The sequence below is a fragment of the Penaeus chinensis genome, chromosome 9 (genome assembly GCF_019202785.1).
Source record: "Penaeus chinensis breed Huanghai No. 1 chromosome 9, ASM1920278v2, whole genome shotgun sequence".
In the NCBI taxonomy this organism is placed as follows: Eukaryota; Metazoa; Arthropoda; class Malacostraca; order Decapoda; family Penaeidae; genus Penaeus; species Penaeus chinensis.
In genome coordinates, this window is record NC_061827.1 from 37597136 (window position 1) to 37602135 (window position 5000).

Here is a 5000-nt window from a genome sequence, read left to right on the forward strand (position 1 = left end):
TATCATAATAATATAATGGAGATATATTACAAATATTACAATATACCTTATCCCATTACATAACCACTCACACTAAGCTTCGTTAATTCGAACCGAACGTCACCACTTACTTAACCTTATTAAAAAGCAGACAAGTCGTGCAAGCATCCGAACGCAGACATCCTCATGACTGGTAATGAGTCACTTTTATAATCCATTGTGTTGTTTGTTTGTTTGTTTTTGTTTCGAGTTTCTTAGACGAATAAAACCCTCCCAGATTTTTTTTTTATCTTGATTAGTGTGTGTTCCTTACTTATTTTTTTGGTACTCTGAATTGTAGACAGGTAAATTGAATATTACAATTTTTTCGATCTTAATTGCTATTAAGCCGACCAATAAAATTCTTAATGCAAGAAAGGTTTATATTGATCCTGGGTATTACTGTCAAACGAGATTTTCACACATGCCTGAAGGTTGAGAATATAGAATTATAGAATAAATTTATATGTACACGGACAGCCTTTAGTTCAATTTCTTTTACATATGTACAATGTTTTTAACTAAGTGATAGGATTCCTATCATTAAGAAGAAAAAAAAAAAGAATATTAAAATATCAATCTCAAAAATGCACAGTAATTAAGATTAGCAGATAAATTACGTCTGTTTCCCTACCCTAGGCGCAATAGAAAGAAACAAATAAAAAACATATTTATGTATGTATGTATATACATATGTATATTTATAATATATATATGTATATATATATCAACTTCACAAAACACCATAAAATATTCCTCAGTGAGAACATTTCCAAAATCGAGGTGATGTATTCAAGATCAGTTCTCACGGAATTCCTTTTTTTTCAAAACACAAAGTACGTACGTGTGCATGTGCTTCGGAAGATACTTAGAGAGAACTCGGTCAAAGAATTTCCAAGCGAACGTGCCTGTCATGTATCTGCCATCACATGGAATATACGAAGGTCTGCTTGGAGGTACAGACTTAAAGTTGGAAAATATTCAGAAGAAAAAAATAAATAAAATCACCCCACTCGGAAAATACACTAGCCAATCCTGTTAAATAATTTTGATAATTACCGGAGTAACCGTAACACTCAAATAAATGAACAATAAAACGCAAACAATTTCGAAACAATTTTACGCTCGGTTTAGACAACAAAGAAAATTATCAACACGTTTTCCAAAACCTCATATAATATCTACTTTTCACAGATACACATACAAATGAAGCCCAAAAGTAAACAAATGTCTCCAGAAATAAAACACGTACGATAACAACCCTGAACAAATACATACGGATAAAACACGAATTTTACGAAATGCACGTATAATGGCTACCCTTCGCGAATGTATACTGGAAGCTAACCCCAGTCTCATTTAGGAGGGGAGCTTTGAGCGCTAGATAACGTTATCAAGGGTAAATATTGATCATTAGACACGCAATTATGGAACAATGAAGAAGGTATATTTACAGGGTCGTCGTGATAAGTGCAGATATATTAACTTCCGCAAAGCTATCATGATAGATCAAATTTGCTTTGGTTGTAATGAACACAGGAAAATACACATATGTCTAGTTGATTGCTGATAAACCAATACGTTTTTATCATACTGAATATTTTACGCATGACAGAATTACAGTATAGTTGTATACTTTGTTATTCAAATGAACAAAATATTAAGAAATACCTTTTTGTCGGTCGTTAGAACAATTACTTTAATTGCATTAGTCACATCTGACAAATGGATAAACTACCATGTATCAGTTTAAGGCGTATCAGGATGACGTACATGTGTAAGTATATATAAACTATGAATATTAACCATAAATTGTCGCAACATTTCCGACTGGTTTGAATCGTCGAACCTACATGTATTAAAACTATGTTATATTTCCTGATATAAAAATATGACTTTGAAAGTTACGCACTTACAATATATGTGTGTGTGTGTGTGTGTGTGTGTGTGTGTGTGTGTGTGTGTGTGTGTGTGTGTGTGTGTGTGTGTGTGTGCGTACATATATTTGTATAAATATATATATATGTGTATATATATAAAGTTATATATATATATATATATATATATAAAACCTTAATACGCACTATGAATTCAGCTGTCATCAAATATCTGATTGGTGTCAAAAATCACACTCTTTTAAATTGGAACCATGTTAGTGTTTCGTTGGGTCACACATCCTGACATAAAAACATATTTTTCAAGTCCTTCAGTGTTTGTCTAGTTCCCATTACAATTACAAACACAAAATTACGTTTTGATATCTTCTTATCTTTGTTTTCTTTGTCTTTTCCCTTTCTTTGACGCCTCTACTCCCTCGATAGGAAGTGTCCCACCTGCGCTACAGAGGTGGAAGGGCGTGGGTGGGCGTGGCTATGCTAGGGTAACGCCTGGGGTCCAGCGTGGGACATATTTGGTAAAATAACGTCTCCGCTGTAGTGGTTCGTTTACTACCATAAGGGATGGACAGCAGCGTTTTCTGTAAATATTACTATACTTTGTTAGTTTTTTTTCCTTATTTTAGTTATGTATAATACTAATGTGTTCTTATTAATTCCTATTTTAGTTAAATATAATACTGGTATGTTCCTATGAAATCTTAGTCTCGTTATATATAGTACATATATGCTCTTATGCAATCTTCATATTTTAGTTATATGTAATACTGATATGTTCTTTGGCAATCTTACTGAAATCCCTTTAACTTCGAGAGTTGAGGCATTTTCCTCAACTTTATCATCGAGTCGCTGGATATCAATGGAAATTGCGTAAGGTTTCCTCTGACGCAAGCAAAACATTTCCGTGCGTAAACATTGCATAATCACTATTTTGCGCAGGTTTTGGACCCAAGCCACACACGCGCGCCCGGTTTCCACCAGCTGGTCTTGGTTAAAAGCATCAGGGCTGTCACAGAGAATAGCATTAGCCCCTTAATGGGTCGTGGGGAGGGTGCTAAGTCTTACCTGTGTTCGTGCGGGCGTGCGGTGCTCACTTAGGCTAATTTGATCTTTCTTTCCTTTCGAGAGAGTGTACTATTTTTCATCGGTCATTTCATAATATCTCGTAAATTATTTAACCCTTTATCTGCTTCTTAAACCGACATTGGGAAAATTATCGCTTGCTTTCAACTTTCACCAAACCCTCTGTCGAACTTTACAAGCTTTCTTGTTTTACTTATTTCACTTAAAACGGGCGGGGTCTTCAATCACATTAAATGGAATTTTCATTCACAAAATCATGGGCGAATATAAAACCGTAATATAAATGAACTTGGATATCTCACCAGCTACTTACTTACAAGTATTTTGAAATATATTTTGTTTTACGAGAACGCCAAGAGCCAAGAGAGGAAACGCCCTTCCCTTCCCTTCCCTCCCCTCCCCCCCTTCCCCCGCGTACCTTTTCACGAACCCTTTCAAAACCCTGCCGTCCTCTGCCAGTTTTTTTATGCCCTTAGTAGAGGTGGGGAAGAGGGGGCGGAGGGGGGGAGGGCGGAGGGGGAGAGAGAGGGTGGAGGGGTGGAAACAGGACGGAGGGGGGGGACAGGGTAGAGGGGAGGGCAGACAGGGCGGAGGGAGGAGGGCCGACAGGGCGGGGGGAGGAAGAGGTAGCGGTTACGCAATATGCGACCTTAGGCCTCTCCATGGCATTCTTCTCTGGCGCATCTTTGTATATTAGTATGTGCGTACTCTGATGGGTATTTCGTGTTACATGGTGCACTGTACTGTCTCTTCTATATATATATAGCGTTACGAGCGATTGTTAGTGGACTTTCATCGTAACATGTATACATCTGTGATACAAGTGATAACGCAGGTGTTCTTTTCCTTGCAGTTATGCCCTCTCCTCGTCTCTCTTGTTCTGTCTGTATCTTCTCTTTCTCTTTCTTTCTTCCCTTTTTTCTTTTTCTTTTTCCTTTTCTGTCTCTATCTCTCTTTTTAATTTCTTTTTTCCTTCTTTCTTTCTTTCTTTCTTTCTTTCTTTCTTTCCTTCTTTCTTCTTGCTTTGTTTCTCTCTCTCTCTCTCTCTCTCTCTCTCTCTCTCTCTCTCTCTCTCTCTCTCTCTCTCTCTCTCTCTCTCTCTCTCTCTCTCTCGCTCGCTCTCTCGGTGTATGCATCCTGTTCTGAAACAACCACTTTCATCTCCACTCCCTCTCAAGTCCTCTTTCCACAGACACGAAGCCAACATTCGAAACGCAGCCTCCCACATCCGTGACTTGACCATAAACGGCGAATCCTTGGCTGATCGACCCTCAGCCTCAAAACAAAGTCCCGACGAGTCCATCTTCACGACGATGCGCATTTGGTTATTCATATGCTAATACATCCTCCAAAAGATCATTCATCTTCACATTAACGTCATATACATCATGGGTCCCTAAGAAGAAAAAATAAATAAAAAGTGAATCGAAATGATGCTGATTCGTCTCCTATCACTTGGCCGGATGTTGTTATTGCATTGCAATACGACATCTTTAAAACAAAATCGTGAAGCGCCTCAGACACCGATTCATAACTCCCACTTACAATGACGTAACATGTGACGAATCAATAACTTCACTTCTTGCTTCGAGATTCCGTACATCTTGTTGTGTGGATCAATACACTTCTGCGTGTGTGGGGGAGGACAAAGGGTCATCACTCAAGCCTCCTCGTTAGGCCTCTGTTTTCATGAAGGGGGGGAGGGGGGGGTTGTCGACACAGCTCAGCTCCCCTTACACATGTACTTGCAAGCGATGTCTTCTGAATGCTGCTTTAGGACTTGTTTTGAAAGCACGCCTGAATGCATTATACCTACTTATGAATGTGTAGAGGCTCGCATGCATGCACACACATATAGATACATGTACACATACAAAAATGCATAAATACACACACACACACACACATATATATACATATATATGTGTATATATATAATATATATACATACATATATATATATATATATATATATATATATATACGTGTATATACACACACATA

General features: G+C 37.7%; 1 protein-coding gene across 4 annotated transcripts in view; it reads right to left on the bottom strand.

Annotated features, from left to right (window-relative positions):
* LOC125029226 overlaps positions 1-5000 on the bottom strand; it is a 106087-nt gene that overhangs the window by 82311 nt on the left and 18776 nt on the right. Inside the window, exon 1 of one of the 4 annotated variants that reach the window (XM_047619119.1) lies at positions 1297-1330. The exons of the other annotated variants lie outside the window; for them this stretch is intronic. The gene's annotated coding sequence lies outside the window, so the exon portion shown is untranslated. Of the gene's footprint in view, positions 1-1296; positions 1331-5000 lie in introns of those variants that run through there. 4 annotated transcript variants of the gene reach the window in all.